The sequence below is a fragment of the Carcharhinus amblyrhynchos genome, chromosome 12 (genome assembly GCF_965287045.1).
Source record: "Carcharhinus amblyrhynchos chromosome 12, sCarAmb.v2.hapA, whole genome shotgun sequence".
NCBI classification, from domain to species: domain Eukaryota; kingdom Metazoa; phylum Chordata; class Chondrichthyes; order Carcharhiniformes; family Carcharhinidae; genus Carcharhinus; species Carcharhinus amblyrhynchos.
In genome coordinates, this window is record NC_137335.1 from 26840537 (window position 1) to 26862999 (window position 22463).

The following is a 22463-nucleotide window of genomic DNA, read 5'->3' on the forward strand; positions in this document are numbered from 1 at the left end:
TATCAGTGTACTCTCTATCACAGTATACACTCTCTCTATCACAGTGTATTTTCTCTCTATCACAGTATACACTCTCTCTATCACAGTGTACTCTCTATCACAGTGTATTCTCTCTCTATCAGTGTACTCTCTATCACAGTGTATTCTCTCTCTATCACAGTATACACTCTATCACAGTGTATTTTCTCTCTATCAGTGTACTCTCTATCACAGTATACACTCTCTCTATCACAGTGTATTCTCTCTCTATCAGTGTACTCTCTATCACGGTGTATTCTCTCTCTATCACAGTGTATTCTCTCTCTATCACAGTACACTCTCTCTATCACAGTGACTTCTCTCTCTATCAGTGTACTCTCTATCACGGTGTATTCTCTCTCTATCACAGTATACACTCTCTCTATCACGGTGTATTCTCTCTCTATCAGTGTACTCTCTATCACGGTGTATTCTCTCTCTATCACAGTGTATTCTCTCTCTATCACAGTACACTCTCTCTATCACAGTGTATTCTCTCTCTATCAGTGTACTCTCTATCACGGTGTATTCTCTCTCTATCACAGTGTATTCTCTCTCTATCAGTGTACTCTCTATCACAGTGTATTCTCTCTCTATCACAGTATACACTTTCTCTATCACAGTGTATTCTCTCTCTATCAGTGTACTCTCTATCACAGTGTATTCTCTCTCTATCACAGTATACACTCTCTCTATCACAGTGTATTTTCTCTCTATCAGTGTACTCTCTATCACAGTATACACTCTCTCTATCACGGTGTATTCTCTCTCTATCAGTGTACTCTCTATCACGGTGTATTCTCTCTCTATCACGGTGTATTCTCTCTCTATCACAGTGTATTCTCTCTCTATCAGTGTACTCTCTATCACAGTGTATTCTCTCTCTATCACAGTATACACTCTCTCTATCACAGTGTATTCTCTCTCTATCACAGTGTATTCTCTCTCTATCAGTGTACTCTCTATCACGGTGTATTCTCTCTCTATCAGTGTACTCTCTATCACGGTGTATTCTCTCTCTATCACGGTGTATTCTCTCTCTATCAGTGTACTCTCTATCACAGTATACACTCTCTCTATCACGGTGTATTCTCTCTCTATCAGTGTACTCTCTATCACGGTGTATTCTCTCTCTATCAGTGTACTCTCTATCACGGTGTATTCTCTCTCTATCACAGTGTACTCTCTATCTCTGTGTCTTTGGCCCTTCCCAGCCCAGCACAGTGACGTCACGTCGTCCCAGGGCCACACACTCGGGATCGCGGCGGCACCCGGAGCACCCAGACCGGGAACACCGGCTACCCGGAGCACCCAGACCGGGACACACCGGCTACCCGGAGCACCCAGACCGGGAACACCGGCTACCCGGAGCACCCAGACCGGGACACACCGGCTACCCGGAGCACCCAGACCGGGAACACCGGCTACCCGGAGCACCCAGACCGAGACACACCGGCTACCCGGAGAGGCGACACCGGGAGGAGGAGCAGCGGCTCGGAGGAAGGGCGGCCCCGGCGGGGAGCTGAGGTGAGAATGCGGGTTCAGTGTGAGACTGAGGGCTCTCCTCTGCGGGGCTGGGCGCTGATCCACAGCTCAGTCTGACTGGGGTAAATAAACATTTACTGTCTTTACCCCAGTCTAACGCCGGCATCTCTACATCAGGCAAAGTCTGACCCAGAGTCCCCGGCCCCATCACTCTCTCATCTCTGGATGGGGATTCGTGGAGGTGTCCCTGTCGGAGAGGGGGAGGGGGTTGGGTCCCGGTCCCGGTCCCGAGGGTTGAGGGGCGGTTACTCTTCCTGCCCCTGGTGGGGGGAGGGGGGGGGGTGGTTGCTGACCCTGTCCCTGGTGTGGGGGTGTGGGGCTAGGGATATTAATGTACTTGTTTCTGTTGGATTTGGGATGTGTAGGGGTTACTGTCCCTGTCCTGGTTGGGGATGGTTACTGTCCCTGGCGGGGGGGGGGGGGGGGGGGCTGGTTACTGTCTCTGTCTCCATTGGGAGTGTGGGGCGGGGAGATTGCTGTCCGTGTCCCTGTTTGTGGGGGGGTGGGGAGTTTGGGGATGTGGGGGGGGGGGGGGGTTGGGACTGTGGGAGGGTTTACTGTACTTGTCCCTGTCAGGGTGTTAGGATGTGGGGGTTCCTGTTGCTGTTGGGGCATCCTGTTTAAGATTCTCTTTAACTTCAAGCAGATTCTTGCTGCCGAGGGAAGGAGGAAATTGATTGCAGTGAGCTGCCTGTGCATTCTGGCTTTCCCAGATCCCCATGACTAGCTGCGGCTGACTGATTTGTGACCTCTCCCATAGCCCTTTACAGATTTGTATCCTGGTTTGTACAGGAAACTGAAGTCTTCCCTCCCCGCCTCCCCCAAGAGAAAATGATAGGTTGGAAATCCTGTGTGGCTCTTTGCTCTGTGTTGGAAGATCTGCAGCTGTGGTGCCTGACTGTCCCAGTTGAAAGCCATCAGCTGTTCCAACTCCTGTGTATGTTCATGTTCAAATCTCTTGGATGTATCAAACGGTTTTGCCTTTAAATCCCTTAAACTGACTTTTTTCCTTTATTTGCACTGGAAAAACTGCCCTGTTTATATCTACAGTTGTTTTAGGCAGTCCCTACAAAGCATTCTGAATGGTGGTCTATAAATTGAGTGACAGTGGATTAGTCAGCCAAGTGAAAACAGGGTGTTTTTCTATATTTTATGTTAAGTATGCTATCAACTTCTTAAAGTACAGCTTCAAGCAAAATGTTTTTGAATATCTCATAAGACTGCTGTTCTTCCTGAATTCCTGACAGTTTGTACTGCCTAGGAGCCTGACAAAAACTGTCTCAGTCTTTAGAATGTAAACCTGGTATTTTGTTTGGGAATACACGAATGGACTACCCCTAAAAATTGTCCCCTAATATTATTCATTGTAAAGACTTTTAAGAACATTTATACTGGCAAAGTGCTAGTTTAATCCTTGGCATGTTAACCATTCATACTTTATTCTTGTGAGGGATTTGGTTCTAATATCTGACCTGTTTTAGTTGTGGATTGTCCTTTGAGAAGTGAAAGCTTTAAGAAGACAAGTGTAATTGCTTGGATATTTTATGCTCTCATTCCAAGGAGTTACGAAACTCAGTTTTCTCAGGGCACAGGAAGTTCTGAATTGTGGTCAGTTCTGTTTTGATAAAACTCATTTTAATTAAAGCACCACTGCTGTGAATGGGTTTGTCTATATTCTATAAGCAGAAATAATATTTTTAAATTGATGTTAAACTAGTATCTATTGCAGGTATTATTTTATCAGCTTGCACATTTCTGGTTAACAGCTATGGGTTTCATTTATTTTGACTCCAATTAGTTACAGTAATAATTTCCCAATGTGTACACACCACACCATCATCTTGTAAACTTAAGTATCAGAGTAACTTGTATCAAATGTGGACACGATGTATTGATACATTTTGTTCAGTAGGGGAGATGTGCTCTGAAGACAGTTCAGTGACCCGCCTCAGGCGTGAACCTGATGCGAGTATAACGGTGTACTGTACAAGGTACAACTGAAGGATCCTTTGCCATTCGGTATTATACTTCCATTAAGTCAAAATGTCTCTGAGCAAGTGTAAAATGTCAATCGGACACCTTTGCACCCGGATGTGAGATGGACTCTGTCGGAGGATGTGCTGTGCAGTGTTCTCTGTTGAAAATAAGTATGAGTGTGAAATTGAAAGAAGATAATTCCAGAGTTGTTCATTTATGCATGCTTTGTTTGAACTGTAGAATTCTTGCACAAAGGTTCTTTACAAGCTGCCTTTCACAGTACCATTGAGGCATTCACTAATGTCATTAAAAGAATGGATAATTTATTAATACATTGAGAAAGATAGTGGAAGGGGAAGATGAAAGGAGAAGCATCGTGCAATGACTGCAAATTTTATAAGTGTATGATCAGAAGATTTTTAGGAAGTTTAATGCTCATAAGTGAGATTCTGATTTTTATATAAATGGATACAATTTAAAATATATTGACTGAATAAAAGACCCAATAATGGATTTATTGAAAATGATAGAAAATGATATATTACATGTTGTAGTCTGGTTGCCATTGACTTGGAAGCTGAAAACTGATGTCTTTCTATAGTTCATAATAAAAGTTTCCCCTCTTCCTATATATGACATATCAATGGATTTATTTCATTAAGTTAAAAGTAATGAGTAGGTTTCAGTTTGGTTCCTGAAGGAAGCTTTTGCTGATGTCCTTAAAAATTGAAATGCAGATGTTTTCGTGTCACAGCTGTAAAGACATGGTTATTTGTTGTGCTGGTCATTAGAACCACAGAATCATACAGTGTAGAAGAGGCCCTTTGGTCCATCAAGTCTGCACTGACACATGAGGAACACCCGAACTCCCACCTAATTCCATTTACCAGCACTTAACCATAGCCTTGAATGTTATGATATGCCAAGTGTTCATCCAGATACTTTTTAAAGGATGTGAGGTTGCTCACCTCTACCACCCTCCCGAGCAGAGCATCCAGACTGTCACCACCCTCTGAGTAATCCCCCCTCATACCTCCTGCCCCTCACCATGAGCCTATGTCCCCTCGTGACTGACCCTTCAAAGAAGGGGATGCCCCTCATAATCTTGTACATCATGAAGCTCTTCAGTCTTCACTGCTCCAGTGAAAACAACTCAAGCCTATCCATCCTCTCTTCATAACTTTGATGTTCCATCCCAGGCAGCATCCTGGTGAATCTTCTCTGCACCCCTCCAGTGCAACCACATCCTTCTGTAATGTGACCAGAATTGCATGCAGTACTCTAGCTGTGGCCTCACCAAAGTTCTATGTAACTTCAACATGACTTCCCTGCTTTTGTAATCTATGCCTCTTTTGATAAAGACAAGTGTCAAAGGAAGTGCAGACAAGTGAAAGTTTTGCATCTTATCCACTTGAATTGTAACAAACACTCAGTGGCGACAGTGATAGATTTTGTTCTTGTGTTGTATTGTGACCTTTGTAACATGAGGTTAAAGTACTCAAAGTTATGATGGTGGTATCTGAAATAATGAACAAAGAACAAGAACTATGTGATCCTATTTACTACATGTTGGTTTTTACTTCCTTCTGTCAATAGCAAACTGTTTGTAATAGCTTAATGTGAAAGTATGTTTTCAGCTAATTGGATAAATTGTTTCAATTAACCTTTGCCCATCTAAGGGTGTATTCAAGAAAGAAAGGCTTGCAGTTATGTTGTAAATTCCACAATCTCAAGATTTCCAAATGTGCTTTGATATACAATAAACAATGTAACATGACAGCCAATTTGTGTGCAAAGTCCCATAATGAAACAAATGAGGGGTAACTGCTGATGATGTATTTGGGAGAACTTTCCTGCACATCAATTAATGCTATGGGATCTTGTGTCCACCTGAAACAAAAGATTGGTCCTAGATTTAATGTTTCTTCCAGCAATTGATCAATCTTCTAAACCGAAGGTAAGGACGACTCCAGTTGAACTATGGTTGACGTACTATTATTCATAGTGAAACTGGAGTAAAGATGCAATTGTTTAACAATCTTCCTGCAGTTGTACTGTAAATACAGCCTCAGTCTGTACTCTCTGCTATGATACAAGAATGAATGTTGGTTGTCTCACTCGACTTTGCTTCAGTCAGACCTTCACTGCTGAATCACACTCCATAAATATAAAATTGCAAAGCCAAAGCAGCTTTTTGCTGCTGCTAAATTGGCAGCGTTGATGCACTGAAATTACCCTCCCTTTTAATATTTAAATATGTTCACAGCAATATCACTCGGGATGCTCTTCATTTTATTTTTCCACAAAAAACATTAAACAACTCACTGGTGTTAAGTTCATTACAACGAGCTGATTGATCCTTTGCAGTCAATTTGTCAGTGTGTATGGGGAGAGGTGGCTTCAGTGTTTCTGCATTAGTGTTATGCTTCTTTAAAAAAAAATCTGTGCAGTGTGGAAAAAAAAATCACTTTGCTCTTTTGTATTCATGAGCTATTGTGGATTCTGTAATCTATGATAATGTGACTATAATGTGAACTTGCAAAAGTTTTTATGTGCTTACGAATATAAAGACTTTGGAAACAATCATAGCTTTTAAATTAGTTCAAGAATACAATTAAATAGAAGTATAATTTTTTCACTCTGTGGTTAGAGTTTGCAATCAACAGATCGTGTAGAAATGTCATAGCCATCTCTCCCTGAAGTACCCAATGGAAGGACAAAGTAGAATGGAACGTAATCATCTTTCATCATTTGCGGTAAATTTGCCATCATTGCTGTTTTCTGGGTTACGGTGCTGTGAAGTGTATCCTCTGAATTCTGTTTCAAGGAAAGGAATGAATTAAAAAAAACACCAATGTAGGAGACCATCAAGTATGCCAGTCCCAGGCAAAGTCACTGCCTGAGGTGAGTGGGTGAGGTTTTTGTGTTCTCGGCACTACATCAGGATGAATGTTATACTTCGTTCTTTATCTCCTTTTGTAATGTTCAAAAATTCAAGCACTGAAGAAACTGGAGCTGGGCTAGTGCACAGCTGTAGGTTAATAGTGTTCTTTCGCCAGGGTGACCTGTATTCAAAAGCAGATTTTGAGAAGGAAGTTCTCTACTTTTTATAAAGAACACTTTCTGTTTTTGATGTCTTAATCTAGAAACCAAGCATCTGGGAGCCATCTCCTGTTATTTTTGCTGTTAAGCCTGCTTTTAGTTGACTGGTGGCAGACTTGTCAGTCCCTTGGAAACCAGATTTAAAAGCATAAATGTGGAAGTTGTCTCATGGAACAGCAGGCTTCCGGAACCGGACATAGAGAGCAATATAGAATCAGTTTAAGAGATCTGTGTGGAGCATGTTTTAGCACTCAGCCCTATTCCCAGTAGGCGTGGATACAGAACACTAATTGCCACTAAACTTTTACCTAAACCACAAAATTGACTGTGGGAACTGAAGAAATTCTGCAGATTATGATCATCAGAGAGTGAGGATAAAGACACATTATTGTTTAAAAATACCAGAGAGCTTTGTAGTGCATTTAACCTATAATGTACTTATTAATTGTATACAATTGTGTTTAATTACATACAGACGGAGGGCATTAATTGGGGTTTCCCCATGAGTGGATACAGAGACACTGGAACTTTGGTGCGGTTGAGTTTCACTCTGAATAAATGTAAAATTGAGTAAATGTTGGCTACAGTCTCATTCTTTGTCAACTGCCTTTCTGCTATGTAACATGTCTGAGCTGAGAACCCTTGACACTGACATTCAGATATTTAGAGTGGGGAAACCAGTTCTCCTTGTTGTCTAATGGTATAGATTGCTGAACTGGTAATCCACAAATCTAGGGCAATGCTCTGGGGTTCCAAGCTCAGATCCCTTCATGGACCATTCTGAGGCAGGGCTGGGTGAACTGAGTAATCTACCATCAGTTGCTAGAGTACAAAATTCACCAAAAAAAGCTGGAAAGGAAGAGACCCTAACCAAACAAGATAATGTTATCTGTGTGTAAGTGCTGTTGGATTCTGGTAGCTTATCATTACCCTCCCAACAGGTTTGCAGTGCAATTCTGTTAGTTTTGGTTTTACTGTGTGCTTTTGGCTCTGGTGGCTGTGATTTGTTCAATCATCTTCTCAGTTTCCTTGGTAGTACAGGCTGGTTTTAGGATTGGCTGAATGGCCACGTCTTTACTGAAACTGTGCAATTTATTCCACAAAATGGCTCTTGACTGATGGTGACTGGAGTACAAAAGGGGCTGAATAACCCATCGAAGAAAGTCACTTGTTTCTCATTAGTGAGGTGGCGTATTTGTAATCTGAGATTTGTTCTTTAAGTTCCTTTGCAAATTTTTGGTTCATTTTCATTGAATTGGTGAATGTTTCCATCATAATTATATCTCTACTGAAAATGTTACAAGCTAAAAATCCTCACCCGCATTCAGAGCTGGCAATGATCTTCATCCTGCCTACTCTCAGCAAACTCCAGCCATTTTTGCCTTCCTGTACCCTGTACTGCTTTAATGCAGTATTCCCTCAATTTGGATGCTTACAGGCATCGGAGCATTCGAATCACCTTTTGCCTTCCTCTTTGGATCTCTCTCCTTCAGAGTTTTAACTACCTTCTGGCCATCCATCTTTTAAGGTTTCAGCCATCAAGCCCAATTCTCCCACCATGGCTCATCATTTAGTTCATTTATCACTAATGCCTCACAGCGCCAGAAACCTAGGTTCAATTCCAGCCTTGGGTGATTTTGTGGCGTTTTCATGTTCTCTCCATGTCTATGTGGGTTTCCTCCTACAGCCAAAAGATGTGGAGGTCAGGTGGATTAACCATGCTAAGTGTGTGGGATAGTGGAGATAAGATGGGGAAAAGGCCTGTCTAAGATACAGAGTTGGTGCAGACTTGAGGTCGAATGGCTTTCTCTTCACTCTGAGATTTTATGATCTGTTTTGTTTAGTTGTAACCCCTAATTTCCACGCCCCATCCCCCACTGGCATCCTTGCATATATTTGGTGGTTTTATCACTAAGAATGCTATATGAATGCAAGCTGTTACATTGGTTATTTACTCTGTTCATGTCACAGCCTCTAGGGATCAAAGATCAAGGAATCTGAAGAGTGTCCTGAGTGAATTAGATTGCTGTTTACACTCAAAATATTTTTTTGCTTTTGGTCCACAGAGACTTTTCCCAACTGTGAGGTGTGACGTTGCACATAAGAACATAAGATATAGGAGCAGGAGTTGGCCATCTAGCCCCTCGAGCCTGCCCCGCCATTCAATAAGATCATGGCTGATCTGAAGTGGCTCAGTTCCACTTTTCCACTTTCTCCCCATAACCCTTAATCCCCTTGCCTGCCAAAAACCTATCTACTCGCGTCTTAAATATATTTAGCGAGGCAGCCTCCACCACTTCAACGGGCAGAGAATTCCAGAGATTCACCACCCTTTGAGTGAAGAAGTTCTTCCTCAACTCCGTTCTAAACTCCCCCCCCCCCCCCAACAATCTTGAGGCTGTGCCCTCTAGTCCTACTGTCCTTTCTGAGCAGGAAGAACCTCTCAACCTCTACCCTATCCATCCCCTTCATCATCTTATACATCTCTATAAGATCCCCCCTCATCCTTCTAAACTCCAACGAGTACAAGCCCAGTCTATTCAGCCTCTCTTCATAGCTCAATCCCCTCAACTCTGGTATCAGCCTAGTGAACCTCCTCTGCACTGCCTCCAAGGCCAAAATATCCTTGCGCAAGTGCGGTGACCAAAACTGCACACAGTACTCCAGCTGCGGCCTCACCAGTGCCCTGTACAGTTGCAGCAAGACCTCCCTACTCTTATATTCAATCCCCCTTGCTATGAAGGCCAGCATCCCATTCGCCTTCCTGATCACCTGCTGCACCTGTAGGCTGGGTTTTTGTGACTCATGCACAAGGACCCCCAGGTCCCTCTGCACCGTAGCATGCTGCAGCTTTTCGCCCTTTAAATAATAGTCTCTCCTACTATTATTCCTGCCAAAGTGGATAACCTCACACTTGCCAACATTGTATTCCATCTGCCAGGTCCTCGGCCATTCACTTAGCCTATCTAGATCTCTCTGCAGACTTTCTACACCCTCTGCACAATTTGCTTTTCCACTTATCTTTGTGTCATCAGCAAATTCCGACACCCTACAATCAGCTCCCTCCTCCAGATCGTCTATACAAATGGTAAATAGCTGAGGCCCCAGCACCGATCCCTGGGGCACTCCACTAGTCACCAACCGCCAATCTGAATAGCATCCATTGACACCTACTCTCTGCCTCCTATTTGACAGCCAATCCTCCATCCACGCTAACGGGATGAATGAGTACACTATCCAAGGGCAGGAGTCTTAGTAGTGTTGAAGAGCAGAAGGATCTTGGGGTCCGGGTCCACAGGACTCTTAAATTGGCCTCGCAGGTGGAGGATGTGGTCAAGAAGGTGTATGGTGTACTGGCCTTCATTAATCGAGGGATTGAGTTTAGGAGTTGGGAGGTAATGCTGCAACTTTATAAGACCCTTGTCAGGTCTCACTTGGAGTACTGTGCGCAGTTCTGGTCGCCTCGCTATAGGAAGGACGTAGAAGCTATTGAAAGGGTACAGAGGAGATTTACAAGGATGATGCCTGGATTGGGAGGCATGCCTTATGAAGTTAGGTTGAGGGAGCTGGGACTCTTCTCCCTGGAGAGACGAAGGTTGAGAGGCGACCTGATAGAGGTTTATAAAATGTTGAGAGGGATGGATAGGGTGGATTCTGAGGCTATTTCCCCGGGTTGAAATGGTCGCTATGAGAGGACACAGATTGAAGGTGCGGGGAGGCAAGTACAGAAGTGATGTTAGGGGTAAGTTTTTCACTCAGAGGGTGGTGAGTGAATGGAATCGGCTGCCGTCAGTGGTGGTGGAGGCGAACTCGCTGGGGTCTTTTAAAAGACTTCTGGATGAGTATATGGGATTTAGTGGGATTGGGGGTTATAGATAGGTCTATGGATTGGTAGGTGTTGATGTGATCGGCGCAACTCGTGGGCCGAAGGGCCTGTTTGTGCAGTAGTGTTCTATGTCTCTGGTCCCAGTATGGTTCAGACCAACACCATCCCATCTGAACAGGTCCCAGCTGCCCCAGTACTGGTGCCAATGCCCCATAAATTCAAACCCATTCCTCCCACACCAATCCCTGAGCCACCCATTCATCTCTTTAATCCTATCTACCCTATGCCCATCTGCACGCGGTTCAGGTAGTAATCCAGAGATAACCACCTTGTCGGTTCTGCTTTTTAGTTCCATTCCCAGCTTTGTATACTCCCTCTGCAGATCCTTAGTCCCCAGTTTGCCTATGTCGTTGGCACCCACATGAACCACAATGAGTAGATAAAACCAATTCACTAATTTGTGGATTACAGAATTATATATTGTTGGAGTGAGGCACCTCAGTTCAGGGTGCTGATGTTATTGGTGTATTGTACGTATATAATATGGGACAATGCTGCACCTGTGGGTGTTGGCCTGTGACAGAAGTCACATGGAAAACTTAGTGTTGAAGCTCAAGCCACAAGATGAAACGCCACATTTGTTGAATATCAATATGCAGTAGAAATCTAGAATCTGTTCAGCATGAAAGTAAGGAATATTTTGGATTGAGCTTTCATGCCCAAAGGGAGTGTGAAAGTGCAGGCAATTTTACTGCAATAATCAAAGACTAGTTTTGAAACAGATGTGCATGGAGTTGATTGTGTTCACGTAAAGCCACGGTGTATTTGTGCTTCAGGCTGAAACATTTGGAGATTATTTGATGTAAATAATTTGAGCCTCTCTGCAACCATTCACTTATATATGGAGATGTTGTTTGTGTTGGGCATGATCTTTTAAATCCAAACCATTTACCTTTCTAAAATAGATTAGAGATTCTCATCCTCTTGTGGGAAAGTGGAAGGAGATGTTTCACTATTGTTTCTTCTGTGGTATCTACATTTTTGTTCAGTAGAGAGTTGGAAGGTATTAATATCAAAAGTATCTGTGAGAAACCTTCAAATTATCACATCTAGTGCTACTTGGGACCTTTTTTAATTTGCAAGCCCACATCAATAAAAAGATTTGCTCTTTAACCCCAGATGCATCAGTAGAAGCTGTGCTGATTTGGTCCAAAAGTGCAAGTCAACCGGGAGGATTTGCTGATAATGACATCCTCAGGAAGAAAGACTTTCAAATGAAACGAATGATCTGGCTAATGATTTTCAAATTCTTTCCTTAAAACATCTGCCTATTGCTTTGATAATGTGCTGGTGCCTCTGTTTTGTAAAGCAAACCAGCATTTGTTTACAGTTAATTCCTATTGTGTGCTGCAGTCTTAACCTTGGGGCAGTTTTAGAGAAGAAAATGTCTATGGCGGTGTAATAAAATGCTAAACCTCATCCCTACATGGTAACTAATTTAGCTTTGGTCAATTTGAAAATAGGGGGGTTGACTGCAACACATTTTAATGTATATTGTGCAATCCCCATAATATGCTGGGGAGTCCTAATCATGTTAATAGCTCCCACGCATGCTGCCTATGACTTGGATGAGAAGCATTTCCTCTGTTGAACTTTGAGTTAACCATTTCATGTTACAAAGCCCCTATAGAAACAAGAGTATAAAAAAAGTCCTTATAGGATGCTTCCTATATAATTTGGTGGGTTCCCCAATGTATTAATTAAGTAACTAAGTGCCAAAAATGTTAATCAGGTTATGTTTCTTATCATTCCCCAGTAAACCAAGCTTGTAGTTTGTTATTGGATAATTGAAGTCTTGGTGGCACTAATGTCTACATCTCGTCCTGGCTCTTAACGTTTGGAACATTTCTCGGTTTGAAATAAAAAAGAAGTGTTTCTTTAAAAGTGAAACAATTTTGATTCATTCCTCATCAAATACCCCCACATATGTTTGTCACAGAGTCAACTGGTCTCTGTGGAGCTCTGTCTGTCATACAATTCCAATCTCCACTCTTGAAAAATACACCTTGGAATTTTCTCCCAAACAATGCTTTCTCTTGGATGCCTTCATCAAGAATTCATCTACAGGGTTTTAACCTCCCCTTCGGCATCCCTCTGCCCTGGAGTGCCACGTGCATTTAAGCTTTGCCTTCCATGCAATCTCTCAGATACACAGCCATGCCAACAGAACGCCATTGCTTCACAGGCCAAGAGTAAGGAGTCACCAAGCTTTAGGTCTCTTTGGATCCCTGGTTTCTCGCAAGCCCATGTTATTCCAGATATGCATCCTGCAGCCCTGTCTTTCAAGAGTGTAAGAGCTGGGAACAGAACTGAGCAATTAAATCCTCAGGTCTGCTTCTTTATTCATCCTGCTCCTAATTAAAAACCCATCTGTCTCCTCAAATTTGTTTGGTGTTCCAGCACCCACTTCACTTTGGGTAGAGAATTCCACAGATTCACAACCCTTGGAATGAAATAATTCCTCCTTGTTTCTGTTGTAAATCTGCCACCATTTAGCTTAAAACTATGGCCTCTTGTTCTAGAATATCAAATAAGGAGAAACATCCGCACTACATCTACCCTGTCAATTCTTTTTCATATATAACTCAATTACATAAACTGCTCAATTTTTCTTCATAAGACAAATCCTTCATCCTTGGAATCAATCCATTGAACCTTCTCTGAACTGCATTTGATGCATTCCTTGAGTGAGAGGACCAAAGCTGTGCACAGTACTCCAGATGCGGTCTCACCAATGCCCTACACAGTTGCAATGTGGAGATGCCGGTGTTGGACTGGGGTAAAACAGAAAGAAATCCCACAACACCAGCCACAAGCTTCCAGAACAGGCTGTCCCTTTGTCAGGTAGCTGGGAGAACTCCCAGCCACATAAATCAAAGATTCAGGATCTCACTACACTAAATCATGTCGTCACATGCATTACGACCCAAAATCATGGTTGCTTATTTAAATGTCCTACTGTGAACCATTGTAAGGGAACCTATAGACTACTCCCATCAGGGATTTACTTGCTAACGTACAGCCCCTGCTCTTCAATCTTAACCCACTGAAGAGGACTTTTTTTTCCAAATTCCTGTTCTTTCCCTTTGACTATAGGGTTTTCTTGGAACTTTCTTCTGTTCCTCACCCTGGTTTTGGGATCTTTCTGTTCTTTAGTTTGAAACTTAGTTTCTGTCCCTTTTGCCTGTGCAGTCTATTCCTAGAATGTTGCTTCTAACTGAACTAAGACTGGTTTTGCTGCCTCTGTGGGCCCTTTTGTTGTTAGGCAACAACATAGTTTCCCTTTGGAATTTGTAAAACCTCATGACAATGCAGGCATATTTTAAAGTGAAAATAAATCTCAAACATCCAGTACAATGGGTGGCATGGTGTCACAGTGGTTAACACTGCTGCCTCACAGTGTCAGGGCCTAGATTCAATTCCTGACTTGGGTCACTGTCTATGTGGAGTTTGCATATTATCCCCGTGTCTGTGTAGGTTTCTTCCGGGTGCCATGGCTTCTTCCCATATTCTGAAAGACCTGCTGGTTAGTGCATTGACCCGAACAGGCACTAGACTATGGTGACTAGGGAAATTTCACGGAACTTCTTTGCAGTGTTAATGTAAGCCTTACTTGTGACTAATAATTTTTTTTACTTTTAACTGCAGAAATATAACTTAAGCTTAAAATTAAAGCTAAAACATAAACATAAAGCTATAGCTTATGCCTAACATACACAAATACAAACGTACATTACTAAAAATGCTTATCTATTTCCGAACATTTTGGAATTGAAAAGATTACTGTTTGTCTCTCCACAGATGTTGTTTTTATTTCTGCATTTTATTTGCTTGTTGGGGTTGTGATCTGGTGCAAATGAGGTTTATTATGAATTTCCTAGCAATATCACAGTTCATTTTATAAAATACAGAATACATAGTTTGTTAGCAGTGCTGCTATACTTAGAATAGTTTGAAATACTTAGTGTGTGGGTATTGTGCATGCAGCTCTTGCTAAATTGTTTGCAGATGCGCTTGAATAGGTTATGAGCTGAGGGAAAACCAGTGAAGCCTGAGAATGGTAATCACTATAACATGTCAGCCATAGTACCTCGTACACTTGCAACCTGAGTCTCACTCCAGAGACTAGGGGCGAAATCTCGGTTGCCTTTTCAATGCAGCATTGAGGGAATGCACACCATATAGGGTGCCATCTTTTAGATCAATTGTTAACCTGAGGCCAAGTCTTCCTTCTAGAGTCAACAGTAAAAAAGCCCTGATGAAGAGCAGGGAAGTTCTACCTAATGTTTTGGCCAATACTTATCCTTCAACCAACGTCTGGTCATTGTCTCATTGCATGCTCTTCCTTTCTGAAAATTGACTACCATGCACAACAATGTACATTTCAAAGGCACTCCATTTGTTTTAGAATGCTTTGGGACACCCATAAGTCATAAAAATGCATGTCTGCCTTTTTTCCTTTTTAATGTGATTGTAATTTTTTTTGGTCTAATTCTAAAACATAGATTTTAAAGAAATGGAATGGGTTGAAGCAGGAGTGGCACATTCAAGACTCCCACTGTTGGTTTCAGTCTCAGGTATGTGGGAAGGTGGACATTGCTTAGATGGTACAGGGACAATTGATTTATCACACAGTGAGGTAGACATTTTTACTTAATAGATGCTGGTGTCATAGCAGCAAGCCACCTCCCTATCTTCTGTGTTGTGGAAAGTACATGTCCCATTCTTGGCGTGGGAGGAGGTGAAGAGAATGGGGAATGTAATATTTAAGAAAAAATGCTTAAGTGTATTTCTCGATCTTAACTCTTGAAGGAAGCTTAACAGTTTATGTGTAAACACTGTTGTTTTGTTAGCGAGTGTTAATCAATTTGTGTACAGCATGTTCCCACAAATAGCAATGGGTTGACTAGTTAAACAGTTTTGATGGTGGTTGAGGGATGAATGTAACTAAAACAGAAGCTAAAACTTGTTGCATTTTTTTCAGGAAAAGATGTGTCCATTTGAATAGGTGGGCGTAGCTTAACATTCTTTCTGAATATGATTGTAACATTTGCTGTTCTCCAGTTCTCAGTGCCCATCCCTGTAGATAAGGAGGATTGGAACATCATGGCCAGTCTCTCTACAATTTCCACCCTGATTTCCTTCAGTACCGCTAAATGCATCCTACCTGGTCTAAGTGCCATATCAAGTAAGGATAGCCAGCCTTTCTACCACCTTTTCTTTATCAATTATTAGTCCATCTAGTGACTCAACAGACTCTTATTTCACTATGACTTCAGCAGGATCTTCCTTGGTAGCGGCAAATACAAAGTACTCATAAAGCAACGTGGTCTTTCCATATCTCTTCCCCCAACAACAGTACCTCCTTTCACTGTTAGCTTTCCAATGTTCTACATTTCCCTTGCACAATTGAGCTACCTGTGGTGCCTTAGACTTGGCTTTGACTGCACTCCACAGAGGAACTATCATTCCCACTACTATACCATTGGAGCGTGTGATGCTCTTAGGAGTCTTCTGCACTATGGTTAGCTGGATGGGACTATACTTAGCTGACTTTATTCTTATCTGTGCAGTCAACATCAGAGATTCATCTACCATGGTACTGCTTTTCTGTCTGGTGGTCACCCATTCTGTCTCTGCCTGTACACCTGTAAGCTGCAGATAGCCACCTCTTGAACCCAGACCTTCTCCAGCTGGTGACACTTTCTGTACATGTGGTTGTCCACAACAAAAGTGCCCTGGAGTTCTCACATGTATCAAGATGTGCACTCCATTGGACTGAGGTGCCCTGCCATGCTTTGCCTATTAAAGTACTAACTAAACTTCTTGGACATAAAACTTAAGATTTCACATTAAAACCTCTCTCAGGCAGTAGAATTGTGTATGAACTTATCTTTATGGACAGTTGAAGATGGGCGTTGGACCAGCAATGTGTTGGAATAGTCAATTCCAAAGGTAACAAAAGCATGGATTAGGGTTTCAGCAGCAATAATGTTTTGGATGTGGAAATAAGCATTATTCTTGATGTCATGTATATCCGGTTGGAAGCTCATTTTGGGGTCAAACTTGTATAAAGGTTGCAAACAGTCTGGTTCAGCCTCAGTTGCCAGGGCAAGGAATGATGTCAGGGGCTAAGAAGCTATAACTCCACATTTTCCTGTCCTTTTCCCCTTCTCAGCCCTTCCTGTGTCACCTTGCCTTCTTGCATTTCTCCCCTCTCAGGTAGTCTGTCCTCCCAAATCCCTAGATCAGCTCTTCGGTATTCCTTAACCTTCCTACTCTCCTTTTTTCTTCCTTGTCCATGGGTTTCCTCCAGGTTATCCGGCCCAAAAACGTGCAGATTAGGTTCATCAGCCATGCTAAATTTCCCCTTTGTGTCAGGGTGACTAGCAGGATAAATACATGTTATTATGGGGATAGGGCCTCAGTGGGATTGTTGTTGGTGCAGGCTTGATGGGCCAAATAGCGGCCTCCTGCACTGCAGGTATTCTATGATTCTATGCTGGACTTGGGGTTCATCATCCTCAAGACATTGGATCAACCTCCATATGTACACTTGTGATCCCCAACTCTACTTCACCACCACCTCTGGCAACCCCTCAATTGTACCTGAACAATCAGACAATTGTCTGAACTCCAGATGTCTTTTTGCCACAATTTTCTCCAGTGAAATGTTGGAACAATCATAGAATCCCTACAGTGCAGAAGGAAGAGATTTGGCCCGTTGAGCCTGTACCGACTTTCTGACAGAGTATCTTACCCAGGCCCCCCCGCCCCACATCCCCATAAGCCCACGCATTTACATTGGCTAATCCATTTAATCCCTATTGTGACTTTGTCATCTCCAGAATTGATTATTTCCATGCCAGTTCTTATATTTTTCACTCTCTGAAAACTCTTTGCCTATCTTCACACATTTACACGGACACAAGCTTCAGATGTAAAACTGTTATCCTTGTGTATCAACCCCGCTTTGTGCCTCACTTTTCTCTCCTTGTAATCTGCTTTAATCCCCTTCGGAACTCTGCTTCTCGACACTGACCTCTTATCTATCCATCCATCTACCTTTTCTCCCACAATTGGTGACAATCATGGATCTGCCTAGTGTCAGCAGTAATGGGCATTCAAAGAGCTTAACAGCTAAGAAGTCTTAGAGCCAAGTTGGTGTAGGAACCTTTGCAGTTTAAACATTTTTGCTGGATCAGGAAAAGATATTTCCCAGACTTGCTGGTCCACTTTGTACTGTATGGTAAATATAAGCTGGATTTCACTTAGAGATTTAAATTGGATGCTGTTTGGGAATGGGAAAGTCTTGAGTTCAAGCATCACAGATTTATATATGTTGGAACGAGAGGTAATTTCGATATAAATGGTGCGTGTGTTTAGGAGTTCATATGTGTAATTGTCGTAGTCTTGTATAGTCTTGTTCAAGTGTATTTGCCTTTAAGTTAATGAATAGTGTTATGACAGGGCTAGTTATTCTTACTGGGGGCTACACGTGACTCTTGACACCATTCCAAAGCAAAACAATACATCACGAGCCAGTGCATCAAGTTAAGATGCCCTCGCAGGTAACTTCTGTGTGGTTTGTGGCAGTGGCTATTCTGTCAGCTGCCTAGATTCCATGCATTGGAATTTCATCCCGATACCTATCCTTCTCGAACATCTTCCTTAAAAGCAATTTATTTATCCAAACATTTGTCCATCCCTGCTCTTATTTTCTCCATTAGCTTGAAATTTATTTTTTATCCATATATCTGTGAAGCACTTTTTTTTACTTTAAAAGCGTCATACAAATATTCGCTGTTTAAACCAAAACTACTTCATTGGACATATTCCATTATTTTTAACTTGGAAAAGTACGCATTTAAGAACGTAAGAAATAGGAGCAGGAGTAGGCCATCTAGCCCTTTGAGCCCGCCCCGCCACCCAATAAGATCATGGCTGATCTGTCGTGGCTCAGTTCCACATTCCCGCCCTCTCCCCATAACCCTTAATCCCCTCTCTTATCAAAAACCCATCAACCCGCGTCTTAAAAATATTTAGCGAGGTAGCCTCCACCACTTCAACGGGCAGAGAATTCCAGAGATTCACCACCCTTTGAGTGAAGAAGTTCCTCCTCAACTCTGTTCTAAACCGCCCCCCCTTTATCTTGAGGCTGTGCCCCCTAGTCCTACTGTCCTTTCTGAGCGGGAAGAGTCTCTCCACCTCTATCCTATCCATCCCATTCATCATCTTATATGTCTCAATGAGATCTCCCCTCATTCTTCTAAACTCTAACGAGTACAAGCCTAGTTTATTCAGCCTCTCCTCATAGCTCAACCCCCTCAACTCCGGAACTCTGCTTCTCGACACTGATTTACTGGTGATTTCAAATTATTCTTTTCTCTTGAATCCTAAAAATCTACATTTTTTAAAAAAAAATAATTGTTTTGATGTTTAATGGATCTAGGTATACTTTCCTCCTACATAAGCGTTGAAGATATGACATGTCAAATTTTAAAGCAATTCTATAAATAGCCCTGGAAATATATTTGAGAGTGTTGTTTTTTCCTTTGGTGTGATTCAATTGGCAGCAATCACTGAACACTGATCTAGGATCACAGGGGAAGCAGCTGAACTGGCACTCAGTTTGTGCAGCATTTTCTCTTTTAGACATTCAACATTTGTAGTTTTTAATTATCCATCTAAATTCCATTCTCTGCTTTTAACCTGCATTTCCGCAAACAGTATGTATTCTCAAGAACGTTGTACGATGCACCGTTCAGTAGTTCCCTAAAGGCTTGTGCTGTATGGGTTGCCTGTACTGGATACAAAATTCAAGGAATGGTCTATTGAAAGTCTAGTTTTGGCAACATCACTTGGTGTTCCTTGTGCAGTGGATCCCTGTGATTGCACAGCATGTTATGTATACTGGTAATCTCTAAAATTTATGAATAGTGCGCAAGAGATAAAATACTTAAATTGCATGTTTTCCTGCAATAGTTTTTCATTTTTATAATTGGATTAACAATTTTCGGAGGAGTTGTACAATTGAACTTCATATTTCCCTAATTAATTTAACACATTTGCATATGTACAATTTAGTATCAATGCTATTCACTTAAATGTTACCAGAATCATGTGGAATATGCAGATTTTGGGAAAGAGCAAAGTTGTTGATAACTTACATGGTCTGATTGGTATTTACAATTTGAGGGTAACTTGATGAATTTTTAAGATCAGAATTCAGTTTTAGGCATTTATAATTTTGGTACATGTTCTTTTCCTGTGAACTGTGCACACCTTCCTCTATATCTGATTTGAACTTTAACATGCAAATGTTGACAGGAGGATGCTGATTCCCATCGTTGTATACAATTCACATCTGAAGGTGCTTGCTTTATGTGCCATTGACTACATGGTTCTCTCACCATTGTTGTCATTTGCAGGAATAAATAACCTGACCTCCATACAGTGGATGGTAATGGAGACTTAGTTGCAGCTTTTCTCAGCAGCATAAAGCTTTGATATTATGCTAAATACACCATGCTAGTTCAATGTGACATAAAATAATATCAGGATCCTGATTCACATAATTCAGTGTCACATTTCTGGGCAAGCCTAATATACGTGCTGTGTTGTAAGTTCTCTGGATAAAATGGGGAGTGTCTGTCTGACCTTGGAGTCAACTTGGAAGGTGAGTAGACTCAGAATGCAGTAGAAATATGGATGATTGGTACCACTAGGTTAGTTTAATGGTAACTGCTGATGCTTGATTTGAAAGTGAAAAAAGGCCTTCATGTGTTGTCAGGGATGCCACACTTGTGATTTTTCATTAGCTTTATGATTGCACTACTGGTTGACAGCAGAAAGATTTATACAGCATCGTTAACTTTTGGTAACTCATTTTTGGATTATGGCAGATTGCAGTTGTCAGCTCTGAAGATATTTCTGGTGTTCTTTCTGCTTTCTCAACCTGAGAGCAAAGGTGACTCTGCTTTTTTAAAAAAATTAGTTGCAGTGGTGCCTGAATATAAATCAAAGCTTGCTTATTCGTTGAACACCATGCATCCAACATGTTTCTTTGATCAGAATGTTTGAGAAAGGCATGCTTCTTAAATGTCAATTATATTAGTCGAAGTAAGAGGTGACAGCAGTACATGCACGGGTGCTGTATTACAAGATTTTCCTGAAGTCTGATGGAAAAACACTTTTTTTATTGGGAAGATACAAAATGAGTAAGGTGTGGCATTTTAATTTTCCAAAAGCTTTATCAAATGTAGTCTCAGAGCATGGGAGAGGCTACATTTCCAGAAATGTGTGGAATGCTATCTCAAATATTTACTTAATTTTGGAAATAGTACTCAGTTGCTAAAAGGTGGAGCATTTTGAACTGAAAAATGACATTTTATCGATAAAATGCAATTTTATTGGAACTAACTGAGCACAGTGAGCATATTTATGGGAAAATGATGCTATAATCTAGTGACTGTAAAACGTAGGAATGCCGGAGATCAAGAGTACACCATTTAGCCCACTGAGCCTGCTCGCCCATTGAATCGGACCTAGGTTGATCATCTACCTCAGTGCCACCTTCCTGCACCAACCTCATATCACTTCTTGCTATTAGTATCCACATGAACATGCTTGATGATTGAGTTTCCATAGCCCTTTGGGGTAGAAAATTCTGAAGATTCATCACCCTTAGAAGACATTCCATCTTATATGGCATGTCCCTTAATCTGAGAAACTGTCTAGTTGTTGAACAAATATTCTTGTGTGGCAGAATTCTGTGTTCAAATGTCCATTTGTATTGGGAGCCTGTACTGGAGCATTTGATTTTAGTTGTGAAATACTGAATTGAAAATAGTTTCTCACCAAAGTTGAATTGATGGCTAATTCTGAGTTTGTATACAAGGAAATGTCACATAATTGGCCTGGTTTATGTCCTAGTAAGTGTAAATTTATTCAGAAAGATTCCGTATTGATTGATTTGTTTGAGGCCTTTGCATCAAAGGGAAGCGGTGTGTGTTCTTTTATAAAAGGTGTTTGAGTAATTAACTCTGATTGCAAATGTCTTAACTACATCATCATGTTAATTATAGAACTGTAAATATTTCATTTTAGAAATTGTGAAGTGTCAATTGTCCTTGCAGTTGTTTCGCAGTTTAACTATTGATATATTTTGTAACCAAGATTTCTCCAAATATCATCTTAACACTGGAAGTTGGGGTGCTTTGATTTTTAAATGTCACATGATGTCTTTGCTGTTGCTTGTGTCAACTGCAGGAAGGGTTTCTGATGGGCAGGACACCTGATGAAAAGATATGCCAATGTCTGGCCCAGACTCAGTTGCATGTTAGAACATAGAACACTACAGCACAAACAGGCCCTTCGGCCCACGAGTTGCGCCGATCACATCAACACCTACCAATCTATAGACCTATCTATAACCCCCAATCCCATTAAACCCCATATACTCATCCAGAAGTCTTTTAAAAGACCCCAGCGAGTTCGCCTCCACCACCACTGACGGCAGCCGATTCCATTCACTCACCACCCTCTGAGTGAAAAACTTACCCCTAACATCACTTCTGTACTTGCCTCCCCGCACCTTCAATCTGTGTCCTCTCATAGCGACCATTTCAACCCGGGGAAATAGCCTCTGAGAATCCACCCTATCTATTTCTCTCAACATTTTGTAAACTTCTATCAGGTCGCCTCTCAACCTTCGTCTCTCCAGGGAAAAGAGTCCCAGCTCCCTCAACCTAACTTCATAAGGCATGCCTCCCAATCCAGGCAACATCCTTGTAAATCTCCTCTGTATCCTTTCAATAGCTTCTACGTCTTTCCTATAGTGAGGCGACCAGAACTGCGCACAGTACTCCAAATGAGGCCTGACAAGGGTCTTATAAAGTTGCAGCATTACCTCCCGACTCCTAAACTCAATCCC

General features: G+C 41.8%; 1 protein-coding gene across 1 annotated transcript in view; it reads left to right on the plus strand.

Annotated features, from left to right (window-relative positions):
- Nucleotides 1-1288: 1288 nt before the first annotated feature.
- LOC145350873 (unconventional myosin-VI) overlaps nucleotides 1289-22463 on the plus strand; it is a 206089-nt gene continuing 184914 nt past the window's right edge. The window contains exon 1 of the mRNA XM_080200277.1: nucleotides 1289-1545. The gene's annotated coding sequence lies outside the window, so the exon portion shown is untranslated. The remainder of the gene's footprint in view (nucleotides 1546-22463) is intronic.